This window comes from Primulina eburnea, chromosome 1 (genome assembly GCF_022965805.1).
Source record: "Primulina eburnea isolate SZY01 chromosome 1, ASM2296580v1, whole genome shotgun sequence".
Taxonomy (NCBI): domain Eukaryota; kingdom Viridiplantae; phylum Streptophyta; class Magnoliopsida; order Lamiales; family Gesneriaceae; genus Primulina; species Primulina eburnea.
This window is the reverse complement of record NC_133101.1, coordinates 19907213-19925787: the sequence shown is the minus strand read 5'-3', so window position 1 is coordinate 19925787 and position 18575 is coordinate 19907213. Positions and strand designations below refer to the sequence as shown.

Genomic DNA, 18575 nt, shown 5'->3' with positions numbered 1-18575 from the left:
ATAATAAAAAAAACTAAGAAGAGAAGAAGAAGAAGAAATTAATCATACCTTAAAAAAAACATTAAAACATACCGTTGAATCACAAGTTTAGCATCACATGAATTTTCTTTTCTTACTCTTGGATGTTGGTCAATTAAGTTGAGATAAGAATGGTTCTGGTTCATGACTAAATCCTTGTAGTAAATCAATAAGTTCACCTTCACTTGTAGCAGAAACTAACATCATTCGCGAAGCGAATGAAATAAATCCCTGTTCCACAACATCATCAAGAAACGATAACAGTTTATCATAATAATTGTTAACATTTAACAAACCAATTGGCTTATTGTGGATATTTAATTGTGCCCAACAAACAGTATGAAATATTTCTTCCAAAGTACCGAAACCTCCTGGCAGAGCAATGAAAGCATATGAATGTTCAATCATTTGGGTAATTCGTTCATACATGTTGTCCACTTTCATTTCTTCTCCTATTATTGGTCCTGTAAGATTGGCTAAGGTAATCGGAATAATTCCTAAGACTTCACTTCCACCTGCATGCGCAGCTTTTGCAACTTTTCCCATGAGGCCAACTTCACCACCACCATATACCAAATGAATCTTTTTTTAGCAAGTGTTATTCCAATCTTTTCTGCTACTTCTTCATAAATTGAATCTTTTCCTGCACTAGATCCACAAAATACACAAATATTTTTGATTTTACTTATCTGGACGTTGACATGTTGAGAAATATGTTTTCTGTAATTGTTAGATCACAGCATATGAATTTATAAGCGTAACTTGCCAAAAGTCAATATTTGAACAGGAAATTGTTATTGTTAAAAGAAAATAAAAATGACGAAATTAAAACAAATATATACAGCGTAGTTGTGATTGTGGCTCACATCTTCCTCTGATTTTACGTTCAGTAACGGCTTCAACGCCTTCTATGAGTCAAGGATATGCTTCCTATCCAATTTTCTTATAAATTGGCAAACAGGGTCTTTTAACATCAGATTTCCAAGACGAGATTGTATATATATATTTACTTATCTAAATAGACATGCGTTACTACAGTAGGATCTTTGTAAGGTTGATTCCACCGTCCATATTGATATTCCTCATGTTGAAATTGCCACCATAGTTTAAAAAGTTCATTTTGCACCAATCCACTAGAATGCGTATCAAGAACCTCTAGAAAATTATCCAAAGGCTCTTTAATCATACCATTCTTAATGAATAAAATTTTATCTTCTCTATTCATTGATGTCATTCCAACATTTTTTCATTTCCCATTACAAGTCCACCTTGCACATTTATGACATCCATCTATACGTTTAACTCTTCGCTTTTTGGCATATGTGCTTTTACCAAATCCTTGCATATGTCTTATTATTAATTCATTTGCTTCCCCAACCAATCGGACTTTTGCTTCAATTATCAAACGGACATCATTCGGTATGCCATATGACATCATCAACCTTAGCCGCTCACATCTAGCTTTATAAATATTTTTCAACGCATTATCAGTAAACAAGCAAAATATTTACGAAGATTCATAATACAAGCATCCATATTATTATCATTATTATTATATATTTCAATTATTTTGGGAAAACTGATGAAACCGACTTAAACAGTCACGGAATACCGTTATCCGCCACTTAACCGGGAAATGAACTAGAATTTGCAAAAACAAAATGAAAATATCAAAAACTATTGTGGATCATATAAAGGCATAAACTCATCATTAAGAATTTTATTTTCTATAAAAGGCTTAAGTCTTTGCCCATTAACTTTAAACACATCATTATTTTTGGGATTTTCAATATCAACAGTACCATGAGGATAAACAAATTTGACTATGAATGGTCCTGACCACCTCGATCTTAGTTTACCTGGAAATAAATTCAAACGAGAATTATAAAGCAAACTTTTTGTCCAATTTCAAATGACTTTCTCATAATATTTTTAGCATGAAAGGCTTTAGTTTTATCTTTATAAATCTTTGAATTTTCATATGCATCATTTCTTAATTCTTCAAGTTCATTTATTTGCAATTTTTTTAATTTAGATGCATCATCTAAATTAATATTAAATGCTTTAATTGTCCAATAAGCTTTATGTTCAAGTTCAACTGGTAAATGACAATGCTTACCAAAAACTAACCTATATGGTGACATCCCTAATGATGTTTTAAATGCCCATAATACATCAGTTAATCTTAAAGGCCAATCTTTTTGATTTGGATTAACTGTTTTTCTAAAATTTGTTTTATTTCTCTATTTACAAGTTCAACTTGACCATTACTTTGAGGATGATATGAGGTAGAAACTTTATGTGTAATGCCATATTTTCTTAACAAAGAAGAAAATGATTTATTTATAAAATGACTTCCCCCATCACTAATTATTGCTCTAGGTATTCCAAATTGACTAAAAATATTTTCTTTTAAAAATTTTATAACAACTTTATGATCATTAGTTCTACATGCAATTGCTTCAATCCATTTTGAAATATAATCAACATCGACTAAAATGTATGTATATCCAAAAGATAATGGAAATGGACCCATAAAATCTATCCCCCAACTATCAAATATTTCAATAATTATGATTGGATTTAAAGGCATCATGTTTCGTTTTGAAACTGATCCCATCTTCTGACAGTTTTCACAAGATTTGCAAAATAAATGCGTATCTTTGAATAATGACGGCCAATAAAATCCACATTGTAAGATTTTTGTAGCTGTTTTATTGGATTAAAAATGACATCCACATGCTTCAGAATGACAAAATTTAATAACATTACTTACTTCATTGTCGGGTATGCATCGTCGAAAAATTTGGTCAGGACAATACTTAAATAAGTAAGGATCATCCCAATAAAATTTCTTAACTTCTATCAAGAATTTATTCTTATCCTGTGAATTCCAATGAGAAGGTATTTTATTTGTCACAAGAAAATTTACAATGTTAGCAAACCATGGCATAATAGTAGCATAAAACAACTGATCATCTGGAAAATTTTCATTTATTGGTATTTCTTTATGAGATGATTCAGTCATTATTCTAGATAAATCATCGGCTACAACATTTTCTTTTCCTTTTTTTATCTTTAATTATAATATCAAATTCTTGTAACAATAAAATCCACCGTATTAATCTTGGCTTAGCATCTTGTTTATTTGATAAATACTTTACGGCAGAATGATCTGTGTAAACAATAGTAGTAGAACCAATTAAATAAGATCAAAACTTATCTAATGCAAATACTACTGAAAGTAATTCTTTTTCAGTAGTTGAATAATTTATTTGAGCACTATTTAATGTTCTACTAGCATAATAAATTGCATAAGGTTTTCCTTCTTTTCTTTGTCCTAACACAGCTCCTATAGCATAATCACTTGCATCACACATTAATTCAAATGGTAAAGACCAATATGGAGGTTGTAAAATAGGTGATGTAATTAAAAGATTAATTATTTTTTTAAAAAACATTTTCACATTTCCGAGTCCATTCAAATAGTGTATCTTTTGTTAAAAGATTTGAAATTGGTTTAGATATTATGCTGAAATTTTTTATAAACCTTCTATAAAATCCTGCATGACCCAAATTTTTTTTAAAAACCTTCTATCGAACTTCTTTGACCGTTTTTGGTGATGTTAAATTAGCAATAACATCAACTTTGGCTTTATCAATTTCAATTCTTTTTTCAGATATCACATATCCTAAGACAATCCCATATGTAACCATATAATGACATTTTTCTCAATTTAAAACAAGATTTTTTTCTTCACATCTTTTTAATACTTCTTCTAAATTTTTAAGACAATTTTCAAAAGAGTTTCCAAAAACAGTTATATCATCCATAAAAACTTCTACAAATTCTTCAATCATATCACTGAAAATACTTAACATGCATCTTTGAAAAGTAGCCGGAGCATTACCTAAACCAAATTGCATTCTTTTAAATGCAAAAGTTCCGAAAGGACAAGTGAAAGTTGTTTTTCTTGATCTTCTAATGATATAGGTATTTGATAATACCCCGAATACCCATAAAAAAACAGTAATAAGAATTTCCTGCTACTTTTTCTAGAATTTGATCTAAAAATGGTAGTGGGAAATTATCTTTTCTAGTTGCGTCGTTGAATTTTCTATAATCAATACACATACGCCAACTAGATGGAATCCTAGCTTGTAATAACTCTCCCTTTTCATTTTTTATAACAGTGATGCCTGACTTTTTAGGTACTACTTGTGTTTGACTTACTCATTTACTATCTGAGATTGGATAAATAATTCCAGCATCTAATAATTTTAATACTTCATTCTTAACAACTTCCTTCATATGTGGATTTAACTTTCTTTGTAGTTGTTGATATGTTTTAGCGTTTTCTTCTAAGTGAATTTTATGTGTACAAATTAAAGAATTCATACCTTTTATATCTTTCAAAGTCCATCCAATTGCTTTTTTATATTTTTTAAGTAATTGATATAAATTTTCTTCTTGATTTGGTAGAAGAGTGGAAGAAATGACAACAGAAAATATTTTATTTTGACCAAGAAATACATATTTCAATTCTAATGGTAAAGCTTTTAATTCAAGTTTTTTATTATCATCTTCTTTAAAATTATTTTCAGACTCAAAACTTTCTACTGAAAATATTTCAGATTGTTGATTTAATTTTTCTTCTTGTATATTTTCTTCAACAATTGTTTCAATTTCATTATCATATTCATTTTCATTTTCATTAATACTTGGTTGTTTACATAAATTAAACACATTAAGTTATAGAGTCATATTTCCAAAAGACAATTTCATTATTCCATTTTGGTAATTAATTAAAGCATTTGAAGTTGTTAGAAATGGTCGTCCCAATATTACTGGAATTTCATTATGTACTTCTATTGGTTGTGTATCCAAAACAATAAAATCTACAGGATATATGAATTTATCAACTTGAACCAACACATCTTCTACTATACCTCTAGGTATTTTGATTGACCTATCCGCCAGTAAGAGAGTAACAGAAGTGGGTTTTAATTCTCCTAAATTAAGTTTTTCATAAACTGAATAAGGAAGTAAATTCACACTTGCTCCCAGATCTAACAAAGCTTTTTTAATTTTATTTTCTCCAATAATACATGAAATTGTTGGACAACCAGCATCTTTATATTTTAAACTAGAATTATTTTGAAGAATAGAACTTACTTATTCAGCCAAGAATGCTTTCTTCTTCACATGCAATTTTCTCTTCACAGTACATAAGTCTTTTAAAATTTTTTCATAGGAAGGTACTTGCTTAATAGCATCTAATAATGGAATATTAATCTTTACTTGTTTAAAAACTTCATAGATATCAGAATCACTTTTTTTGTTTTTTATGATTTGTTAATGCATGAGGAAATGGTGGAGGTTTATTTGACTCATTTACTATTTAATGTGATTTATCATTCGCCATATTATTCTTAGAATTTAAGGTATCATCATTCTCAAAAGTATCAAGATTATCATCCTTACTCTTTGATTTTAAATGATCCTTGTTTTCATTACTATATGGATCATTAACTATTTTACCACTCCTAAGGGTAATAACAAATTTTATTTGATCAATTTTTTCATTTTTTAATTCTTGATTTTGATTTTTAGGATTAGGTTGAGGTTGAGATGGAAATTTTCCTTTTTCATGAATATTAAGTGCAGATGCAAATTTTGCAAGAGTTTCTTTCAAATCACTCATAGATTGACTGTTTTGAATATTGATAGACTCTTGCTTTTGGATAAATGCATGAATTACATCTTCAAAGTTTTTTCTTGGAGGTGTAACATAAGGAATATAACCTTGATGATTTTGGTTATTTTGAAAATATTATTGTGACGGTTGTGCATTATTATCATTCCTCCAAATAAAATTAGGATGATTTTTCCATCCAGGATTATATGATGGTGAAAAAGGATCTAGTATTGGTTTTTTATAATTGTTAACATAATTTGCTTGTTCATGGAGACATTCTTTAAATGAAGGTAATGTTGGATAATCTTTTGTAGCATGATCATGTGTATCACATATATGACAAAAAATTTCTAGAATACTTTTTAATTGACCACTCTTTTTCATTTCTAATGACTCAATTTTTCTTGCTAAAGATGAAAGTTTAGCTTGAATATATGTATCATCTTTAAGATTATAGATACCACCCCCATTTGTTGAATTATTGATTTTAGTTGTTGGTGGTTCTATTGTACCTATATTATCCCAATTTTGAGCATTTTCTGCTAATGAATCCAAATATTCCATAACTTCATTTGGGTTTTTATCTTCAAAAGTTCCATTACACATGAATTCTATCATTTTTCTATCTTTAGGTATAAGACATTCATAAAAGTGAGAAACTATTCTCCATGTTTCAAAACCATGATGTGGGCATGTATTAAGTAATTCTTTATATCTATCCCAACATTGATAAAATGTTTCTCCTTGTTTTTGAGAAAAAGTTGTAATTTGTCTTTTAAAAGAGTTTGTTCTATGGGAAGGGAAAATTTTTTTAAGAAATTGTTGTTGCATTTCTTCCCATGACCTTATTGAACTCGATCTCAAATTTTGTAGCCATGTTTTAGCTTTATCTTTTAAAGATAAAGGAAAAAGCTTTAATCGAACTATATCCATGCTACAATTTTGATCATTATAAGTATTACAAACTTCCTCAAATTCTCTTAGATGTAAATATGGATTTTCAGAATCTAAGCCATGAAAATTTGGTAAAAGTTGAATAATTTGAGGTTTAAAGTTGAAATTAGATGCATCAGGAGGAAAAACTAAACAAGATGGGGCACTAGTTCTATCTCATATGGTGCCTAAGTGTTCTTAATTGATCATGTTCTTAATTATTATTATTATTATTGTTATTATTATTATCATTATCTTGATTATTTGAATTATCATCCATGTTTAAATTATTTTCAGATACTCGAATAAGTCTACCACTTTTTTTTGACTCCAAATACTCATACAAAAAAAAAACAACATAATACTTATAAATAAAACATAATTAACAAATATAAACTTAATTTATACTTCCCCGACAACGGCGTCAAAAACTTGCTACTAAATAATAATTCACCCAAGTATAGGTTGTCTGCAAGTAATATATTTCGTAAGTACGAGATCGATCTACAGAGAGGTTATTTTGAGTTTAAATTTATTAATTTATAGATTACCAAATGCAAGAATGAAGTTTACAAATTATAAATTTTGTCAAGGCTTGAGGATTTATTCTTGGTTTATGTAATATTGTTTAACTAAAAGTAAAACAAAGGAAACCACCATAAATAATGGCTCTAAGAAAATTAAACACACACATAATATAATATAGTTCCCACTATAGAAATACGGAATTAACCGATATTTTATATATGATACCTATGATTATAGTTATAACTATATAAATATATAATTGCATAAAGTAAATGTTAAATTAAATCATTATATTTTATTTAGAACAACCGACAGAGCCACGCTATTGCCTAAATGAAATATATTGATTTAATAAGTTAGTTGCGGTAAAGTAAAAGTTAGTTGCGGAAAATAAAAGTTAGTTGCGAGAAAGTAAAAGTTAGTTGCGGAAAAATAAAAGTTAGTTGCGATAAAGTAAATGTCAGATTGTTAGATGTTAGTATTAAATCATAATATTTCATTTAGAACAACCGACAGAGCCACGGTATCGTCTAAATGAAATATTATAAAATAATATATATATATATATATATATATATATATATATATATATATATAATATAACAATAATAATAATTAATGAAATATTTATTGTATCAAAATTAAACAACAAATCAAGATAACCACTTCAATGGTATAAAGTATTTGATATAAATTGATAACAACAAATAATTCATTTTTACCTACAATAAAAAGAAGTTAACTAAATGATAAGAAATAAAGAAAGAATATACAAAATATAAACAATCTTACTTCACCAAGAATGCATCCTCTTCACCTTGACATAATAGATTTAGCTTGTCATGACCTTACTTTTGTCAACACTAAAATATCACTCATAGTTGAGAACATGAAAGAAAATATATTGGAACTTAGAACTTTGATACACACTCACACTATATTTTACAATGAGATAGAATGATTCTCAAGCTAGTACAAGGCCTCTATTTATAGGCCAAATGAGAGAAAGGGTTAAAATTTTTATTAATGCCATGTAGTTGTAATAGTATTCTTTGTCTCCTCCAACTCCAATTCCATGTTCCTTCTTTCAATGCCTTGTTCCACGACTTTAATCACCGAATTTGACTCTGCTCAAAATGGCAAACATGTGGGGAATTGTCTGTAAATGAATTTGGCCACTTGGTTCACTTCATTTGGTTAAATATTGAAATAGTTATGATTTTTTTACTATATGCTGGTCATAGTAAAAGTAAATTTGTTCTCCTTTTGATTTTTTCACAATTTGATCATCTTAATGAACTTTTTAGGCAATAATGTCTTCTGCAAAGTTGTAGATAATTTCTCAAGGATTTCAAACATGTTTGAGTCACCTCCATTTGAATTTTCTAGCTTGAGTTATCATTATTTTACCAACACGTAGAAAACGTGAAAATAAAACATATTTAGTAAGACATTTAAATATAAACAAACAATACTAAAATAACATAATTTATAACTTTAATGAAACTTAAAATTTTAAAATACATGTTTTAACATATAATAAATTATTAATTTTAAGTTTTATCATCGGCCCAAAGGAAGACTATTGTTTTTCCAGATTACAGAGATAATAAGTAAAAAAAATGTTTTTATATCTATGCAGAAAATAATCGGCCCAAAGGAAGGTTATTTTTTGGCCAGATTATAAGCACATAATTATGTGGTCTTAAAGCGTGTCAAAAATATGCAGAAATTAATCGGCCCAAGGAAGATTATTTTCTTGCCAGATTGTAGACACATTATATGATATTAAATTGTGTTAAATTTATGCGGAAAATGATCGGCCCAAAAGAAGGTCATTTTCTGGCCAAATTTGAGCACAATATGTGGTACTAAATATGTGATAATTTCGGATTTATCCATGCATGAAATTGTCGGTCCAAAGAAAGACATATTGTTGGCCGGATATATTATAAATATTTAATAACCATGATGGTTGAGTGTACTATTTAAAAATTGTTATTTTTCTTCAAAGACTAAATACCAATGTTGTGCTAGGTACTTTTTTTTATTATGGGCACACCACCAGCATGCTTATATTTTTTGATTTATTTAATTTAAATATATGCATAGACTATAATTTATTGAGAGTTTTTTGTTATATTTTGTTATAGCAACTTTTATATCTGCCAATCTGAACAACATTCTAGTACTTAATTGCTCAAACTTCAAGAAATGGAAAGAGCATGTTATTATAGTACTCGGCTGCATGGATTTGGACTATGCGCAAAGGGAAGATCGTCCCGCACTTTTGACCAATTCAGGAACTGCTGATCAAAATGGTTCTTTGGAAAAGTGGGAGCGATCATGTGATTAAATCCATATTTGATTTTTATTTGCTCTTCAATCAAGTCATGTATATGTTTTTATTTGCTCTTCAAAACAAAAATATCCAGGCATCTATATGTTTTTCTTTGCTCTTCAATCAAGTCGTATTATGATTTTTAAACATTACATGATCATGATTTCCCATCCAAAACCGAAATATGACAGCAGTTTTTGGTAAAATTATGCACAGTTTTTTTTATTCCATTTCATGCTTCACGGTTTGCATGGTTTTGATGGTTTCAAGGTATGGCTCGATCCTAGGCTCCTAAGGCTGCACCTAGACATGTAGTAGGGTGTATTAGGACCATGTTGGTCCCTTCGTTCAAGCCTCATACTCGCTGGAAATTCAGTATTGACAGCAACTCATCCTTAGTGCCATATTGTGCTTCGATTTTTTTTGCTTGCTGTCAAGGGAGAGTTTCTGATCTTGGCTGCCCTAGGGGCCTATAGCCATGGTTAGAACACCTCCCTATCATGTCTAAGATGTGACCAAGTTGCCCTTTTGAGGCTTGGTCCATGGTGGAATTGGTTTTCAAATAAAAGAAACAAGAGCAGATTTTCGGCCCCCCTCCATTTTATTTCCTGCATGTGAAATTTCGGTTTTGGTGGAGTGGTGTGGATCTTGGTTGGCCTCTGGCCCTTAGCCACGGTTCATACCATACCCCTTGATGTCTAGATTGTGCCATGGTCAATCAAATGGCCACTGGAACGATCCATGACAGCAAAACAATAGCGATGCCCCACGCGCGCAGGTTTGTCCTTGGCTGGGGAGTATTGTCGCATTTCTAGAGTGGTTCGAATTGTTGATGGACTAGGGGCCTTAGCCATGGTTTAAATCATTCCTTAGGACGTTGTTAAGAGGCTCTGGTTGGTGGTTCAAGCCCCAATGGACGATAGTCTTGTAAACGACGCAAGCAAACACAAGTGTTGCCGCTGGAATTCTGGACAGCAAGTTTGCACGCAGGTTCAGAGGCTTGTTTGAGTTCTTGGTTGGCTTTTAGCCTATGGCCTTGGACTGGACAGTACCTAATCAAGTTGGGAAGGCCATGTTTTTGGCCGTTTGTGATTTGGATAAGTTTATAAGTCGTACGATAATTTACGGTGCAATATGCCAAAATGACTCTTGAAAAAGCGTTTCATGTTTTTGGCCTCCATTCACTAAATTTGGAGTACTGTAAATTTAGGAGCATTGTTTCATCATTTAGGCGTATTTTAATCATTATTTCATCATTTTAGGTGTATTTTAATCATGACTAAGTGATGGTTCGGTGTTGGTTCGGGTTGGTACGGAGTCACGATTAAATACGAAGTCGTTAGGCGTAATTGTCTCAGTTTTTGGATTCAATTACAAAGTTTGGTCAAGTTAAATCATTTGCATATTTTTCATGTTAGATTTAAGTCGCAGCGAGCCTGGGAACGATCCAAACCATTTGGTAAAATAAATACAGGATATTTAATGATGTTATTTAATTATATTACGTGCAAAATATTCACTTTTGAGATTGATGCGATATTGCTTGTGGTCTCTTTACTATCATGGGATTATTATTTCACCCGGTGGTCACTTACCGGTCAGTTCAGTTTAGTTCTGTTCAGGGGCCACTTGCGTAGACCATAATCTCACCAGAAAATTATTACATGCTATTTCATTATAGGGCTCCAATGAGCAAACATTTTCACTTATGATTTTCAGTTCAGTTATGCACGTATTATAATTACTTATGAAATGATATTTTACGTTACACCTCATGACATGATATTTTCACTTGCATGCGATTTTATTATTTATTTACTTTTTATTTACGATATATGCATGTTGAGTCTTTAGACTCATTAGACTTGATTGTTGTAGGTACTGATGATGTCGGGATCGAGGACGGGGACCAGTGAGTTAGCTTGGGTCGGCAGTAGTGGAACCCGATGACCTCATTTCAGCATTTATTATTTTTAATTCAAACCAAGTTTTTATGTTGTTGAATTATTTTAAGTTATTATTTTACAAACCTTAAATTCTTCCGCTGCACTTTTGAATATCAAACATTATTTATTAGTTTATCTATGAATGAGGCATTTTAATTATTTAAAGAGAAAATTTTTAATTTTTCCGCAAATTTTCAAATACGAATTTTTAGGCCTTTACACATGGACTATAATTTATTGTGAGTTTTTTGTTATATTTTGATATAGCAACTTTTATATCTGCCAATCTGAACAACATTCTAGTACTTAATTGCTCAAATTTCAAGAAATGGAAAGAGCATGTTATGATAGTACTCGACTGCATGGATTTGGACTATGCGCAAAGGGAAGATCGCCCCGCACTTTTGACTAGTTCAGGAACTGCTGATCAAAAGGGTTCTTTGGAAAAGTGGGAGCGATCAAATCGCATGAGTCTGATGATTATGAAACATTCCATTCCAGATACTATAAGGGGTGCAATTCATGAAGAAAATGATGCCAAAAAGTTCCTTACTCAAATAGCAGATCGTTTCGTTTCAAACGAAAAGGTCGAGACAAGTACTATTCTGACTAAACTTGTCTCAATGCGGTACAAAGAGAAAGGGAACATAAGGGAGTACATAATGGAAATGTCAAATCTTGTGACTCGACTAAAAGCATTGAAGTTGGAATTGTCGGAAGACATAGTCGTGCATTTAGTCTTGATCTCTCTGCCTGCGCAATTTAATCAATTCAAAATATGTTATAATACCCAGAACAAAAAGTGGACTTTGAATGAGCTTATTGCGTAGTGCGTTCAGGAAAAGGAGAGATTGAAACAAGATATGATTGAAAGTGCTCACTTGACATCTAACTATCAAGATAATTGCATCAATAAGAAAATGAAATGGAGTAACAAGGAAGGAAACTATGGGACTTCACAGCATATGGAGCAACATAAAAAAGATAAAGTGAGCACTTGTTTCTTTTGCAAAAGGACTGATGGGCATGTGAAGAAGGATTATCCCAAATACGCCAATTGGCTTGCAAAGAAAGGGTTGTCTAAGGAGCCGGTTGCCAACTGATGGTGAAAGGTACATCTTATGGAAAATGACAATATGATTGTTGGTGTTTTTTTAAAAAGCTTTACTTAAGAACTGAGATTTTTTTTAATTTTCTGGTATTTAAATTTGCAAAAAAAACAAAATTTGATTTTAGTTTCATGTTTGGAAAAATAAAGTTTTTCCTTTATCCATGTGGTATTTTGCAATTTTTCGAAATTCAAATATGTTTGGTAGGAGTTTCTTGATTGATAATGTAGAGCTCAAAATCAGTATACGTAAAACACATGCATTTATTTAATTTGTTAAATTAATTATTCAAATTTAAAATGATTTTAGAGATGCATGATTTATGAAATTTCAGTATACACGTTAAAGTGTTTTGTTTTTGAGTTTATGTTACAGTCGAATATTCGATGCGGGATCGAGTGAAAGAGACCGGAACGATTTTGGCAATTTTAAATTGTGGTATTTTATCTTTGATGACTGGAAAATAAGAATGCAGGCACACTTAGCTGCACAAGATGATGATATGTGGTACGTTATCACTGACGGAACAATGAAGATCTTAAAAGCCAATACAGCTGTTACTATGACTGAAAGGGCACCATGAATAGAAAAGCCCAGAGATGAATGGACTACAGAAGAAAAAAAAAGTCAATTTAGGACAATGTGGCAAAGGACATACTGTACAAAATGCTGGATAAAGTAACTTTCAGCAAAATCAAGATGTGTAAGACAGGTAAAGAAATTTGGGAAAAGCTGAACTTGCTTTGTGAGGATAATGACCAAACTAAAGATAACAAACTGTCTGTTGATGTTCAGAAGATTGATAACATCAAAAAGAAAGTTGGAGAATCGATGCATGAGTATGATGAATGAGTCGGCTGCATCATAAATGAGCTGAATGCACTTGGAAAAATGCATACCAACAAAGAAATTGCACTGAAAGTAATCAGAGGTCAACGGATTGGGATGTTAAGACAATGGCAATGAGGGAATCCAAGGATCTAAACAAAATTGAGCTTCATGACCTATTTGCTGATCTGAAGGCTTATGAATTTGAGCTTCAAACTAGAGAAGGAGAACCTTCTACTCTAGCAATCACAACTGCCTTAGCTGCTGTCAGAACAGAACCAACTGGTTCAGTCGAGAAATCTGCTGATCAATTGAGCAATGATGCTATGTCATTGTTCGTCAAAAAATTTGGAAAGTTTATGAGGAAGAATCAAGGGAACTTCCAAAAGCATTATCAGAGAAACAACTCTAAAGAGGAATCAAATGCTTGCTACAACTGTGGCAAATCTGGTCACTTCATTGCTGACTGTCCCAAACCCAAGAAGGACAGTCAAGGCTCGACTGAAAGAAAGAAAAAGTCACATGAGTACAAAAGAAGATCCAAGGATGATAAGAAGTATTCCAGGAAGAAGCATGATGTGCTCTTAGCTGAAGATAACAAATCAAAGTGGGCAGAAACTGACAGTGAAAAGTCAGAGCCAGAAAAATCTTGTAGGTCCAATGATGGTGAAGAGGAACTGAATTGTCTAATGGCGAATGATACCGAAGTGGAGTCAAGCAGTCAACAGGTATTTGACTTCAGCTCAACTGATTTCACTAGAGAAGAACTCATTTCAACTCTTCATGACATGGTAAATGAGTATCACAAGTTTGCCTTATCTTTTAAAGAGGCTAGAGAAAAGCAAACTGATCCCATAGACAATAAGACTGAAACTGTTGAATCAGTTGATGTGTTGAGTCTAAAAAGGGAGATTGCTGGGCTCAATGCTGAAAGAAGCAAGAATCAATCAATGGTTCAAAAGTTAATGCTAGAAAATTCAAATCATACTGATCTTATTCAGGCATGTAACAAATCATCTGTTGCACTAATTGATATGCAGAACTCACAGAAATCGGTCACTGATAAAACTGGTTTAGGGTTCAGCAATCAAGAAGAAATGTCTTCCGATGATACTCGAGCAAAACTGAATATGGATAAAAGGAAATACATTCACTTTGTCAAATCAATTATGGTACAAGAACAAACCGAGCTAAGTAAACTAGTTGAACAACCTACTGAAAGTAAGAACAAGGATAGAAGATATGGTATTGGTTATAGCCCAAAAATTTCAACTGACTCACGTGGTCAGTCATCAAAAAGATTTAGCAAAAATTATTCAAATGGCTATTCCAATTACTATAACAGCAAGTCAATTCAGAAAAGATATCGGACGAACAATCAGTTGAACAAAGCCAAATCTCATGTTGTGTCATCTGCATACTACACACCAAACACACACAAATCAAGAAAGACCATTTGGAATACAGCATTTGGATAGCCAGTGAGACTAATCCAAGTCTGGGTTCCCAAGGGACTAATCAGGTTAGGACCCAAATAGATATGGGTACCAAAGTTATATCTTGCGTGTGAGTGCAGGTAACAGGTACAAGCAAAGAATCAATCTGGTACTTGGATAGTGGATGCTCACGACACATGACAGGAGATGCAAACTTATTATCTCAACTGATCGAGTACAATGGACCAAACATCAGTTTTGGAGACAATTCCAAAGGTAGAACTGTGGGTAACGGTAAGCTTATCCATGGTAACTTTATCATTAATTATGTTTTATTAGTGGAGAATCTGAAGTATAATCTGATTAGCATCAGTCAGTTATGCGATAATGGATTCTCAGTTCAGTTTGACAAACATTCTTGTTCAGTCAAAAACTCAACTGATGAGGTCATCTTAACTGGCAAACGGTGTGGAAACACTTACAAAGTCAGTTGAAATGATCAACCTTATGTACCAATATGTTTTATTGCTTCAAAATCTTATAAAAACTGGTTGTGGCATAAGAGATTGAACCATCTGAACTTTAAATCTATTGCATATCTGAGTAACCACGATCTTGTTACTGGCTTGCCCAAAATGGATTTTACGAAAGATAAAAATTTGTTCAGCATGTCAGTTTGGTAAACAAGTAAAATCTTCTTTTAAAAACAAGGGTCGTAAATCTTCTTCCCGATGCTTAGAGCTATTACATATGGATCTATTTGGTCCAATACCAGTCATGAGCTTAGGGGGAATGAAATACACCTTGGTGATTGTAGATGATTTTTTAAGATTTACTTGAGTTATTTTTCTCAAATCCAAAGACCAAACTGTTGCACAACTGATCAAGCTTGTTGTGTTGTTGAAAAATATCGATGGAACCGTGAGCCAAGCCATTGAAATGTCACTTGGTCATGTCCTAGACATGCTAAGGGAGGGATCAAACTATGGTTACAGGCCCTGGGCGAACCATGATCCAAACTCTCACCTTAGGCAACCAACAAGAAAATCGAGACTCAAAACTTGCAACTATGGAGAATTGCTGACAAATTCGTGTTGCTGGGGTGAATGGACTTAAACCAATGGACCAACCCCTTCCTAACACATCCTATATTGTGTCTAGATGCAGCCTTGAGCGCTTGGAACCGAGCCAACCCCTGCAATCACAAAAAAAATGCAAAAACCGTGAAGCATGAAGATGGCCAAGAAAATTTCTGCATTGATTTTCGAAAAAGTTGATGTCCTATTTTCGAAACTTGTTTCATGATTTATGAACACAACATGGTTTAAAAATATGTATAAGACTTGATTGAAGAGAAAAGAATAACATATACATGCCTGGAATTTGATTAAGAAGAAAACAAATCACTATGACGAACACGGCGCGGCGGAGACGGAGTTTTCTTTTCTTGCTTTTCTCTCTTATTCTTGTTGATGCAACTCACGATTTTTTCTAGTGTTGTGCTCTGAAATTTTCGAATGGGTGGGGGGGGGGGGGGGGGGGGGAGGAAGGAAGGCTAGGTAATGAAGGGGAAGTTGCAAAATAAATGGAGATTTTGAATGGCAAACAATATCTTTATATCCTAGTGTTTGATAGATAAGGAATGAGGTGTGATATTATGGGATTTGAGGGAGATTTAGGGGATGAGATGGCCGAATTTTAAGTCTAGATGCAAGGTGAAATATTGCTTAATTAATAATTATTGGTGATTAAAAAGTGAGGGAATTATCTACCAAGAAAGGATATGGAAAGGAATAAAATGGAGAGTTGCCAAATATGATTAAATCCTTTAAGGGGGTGGCCGAAATCTTGCCAACAAAATTGGGTAAAATATTGCTTAATTATGAATTTTAACTCTTTAAAGTTTTAAACACTTATTATGTATTTTAGTGAAATAATAAATTAATTTAGGATAGTAATTTTCTTGCATGCATGGCTAAGTCCTAAAATAAATTACTAACATGTTAAGTTACAATTTCTTAAATAAAATAGGCCTAGATTAATTTATCACAATTGGTTACACAATTTAATTTAAGGCTTTTAATTAATTATTGGATATAAAAGAGCTTATTTACTACTTAACTCCAATTAATTAATTAAATCCCTAAACATTCTTTTTCATTAAAATAAATTATTGTTTATCTTAAATTAAGTCTAGGAATATTTTCTTATTATTAAATTTTATCTCGATACTCCAACTCCAGTCCGACCTCGCGTATTTAACCGAAAAGATAAAAACTAAACTTCTGCGTAAAATAAATAATCATAACTCAACAAAATTTTAAAAAAATGAATTTAAACCCTCGTGCATAAAAAAAGTCATTTTAATTTAAATAATAGTAATTATGCATGACTTATATGTAATCTGATTTATCGGGTTCTACAACTTTCCCCCCGTTAAAAGAAATTTCGTCCTCGAAATTAAAACTCACTGAATAACTTGGGGTAACGGCTCTTCATCTCTAGTTCCGATTCCCACGTAGCTTCCTCTTCTGAATGATTAAGCCATTTGACCTTCACTAGCTTCACCAGTTTGTTCCGAAGCTTTTTCTCATGTCTGTCTAAGATTTGCACTGGTCTGTCTTCATAAGACAGGTTCGGAGTGAGCTGCAATGGCTCAAAGTTCAAGACATGCGAAGGATTTGCCATATACTTCCTCAGCATAGAGACGTGGAACACATTGTGTACTCCGGCCAGATTCGGCGGGAGAGCAACACGATAAGCTAACGTCCCAACCCTGTCGAGAATCTCAAATGGTCCGATGAATCTCGGGCTGAGCTTCCCTTTCTTCCCAAATCGCATGACACCTTTCATAGGTGCTACCTTCACGAAAACATGGTCGCCCACGGCAAACTCTAGATATCTCTTCCTCTGATCCGCATAACTTTTCTGTCAACTCTGAGCAGTCCTCATCCTATCACGGATCTTGACCACTACATCGGCAGTCTGCTAAATAATCTCCGGACCCAATTCTGATCTTTCCCCTACTTCATCCCAATGAAGAGGCGATCTGCACTTACGACCATACAGTGCTTCATACGGATCCATACCTATAGACGACTGAAAACTGTTGTTAAAGGTGAACTCTACCAATGGCAACTTCGACTCCCAACTCCTTGAGAAATCGATGACATACGCACGGAGAAGATCCTCCAAAATCTGGATAACTCTCTCTGACTGCCCATCTGTCTGAGGGTTGAAAGCTTTGCTAAACCACAACTTTGTACCCATAGTCGAATGCAAACTCTTCCGAAATGAGGAAGTGAATCTAGGATCTCGGTCAGACACGATAGAAACGGGAATACAATGAAGTCGGACTATCTCCCAGATATACAACTCTGCATAATGAATTATGGTGAAAGTCGTCTTAATAGGCAAGAAGTGCGCTGATTTGGTAAGACGATCAAAAATCACCCAGATAGCATTTGATCCTCTGACTGACTTCGGCAAACCGACTATGAAGTTCATGGTGACATTCTCCCACTTCCACTCGGGAATAGGAAGAGGCTTGAGCATACCTGCCGGTCTCTGATGCTCCGTTTTCACTAGCTGACACGTCAAACACTCGGATACAAAACGCCTGATATCCTTCTTCATTCCGGGCCACCAATACAATAACTACAGATCTTTGTACATCTTCGTACACCCAGGGTGAATAGAGTACATCGACATATGGGCCTCTGATAAAATATCTGCTC

General features: G+C 32.8%; 1 non-coding gene across 1 annotated transcript; it reads left to right on the top strand.

The window, feature by feature from the left end:
- Positions 1-6393: 6393 nt before the first annotated feature.
- Positions 6394-6504, top strand: LOC140815218 (small nucleolar RNA R71). Its single transcript, XR_012114300.1, has one exon. It is a non-coding gene; the product is annotated as a small nucleolar RNA R71 (small nucleolar RNA).
- The last annotated feature ends 12071 nt before the right edge of the window (positions 6505-18575 follow it).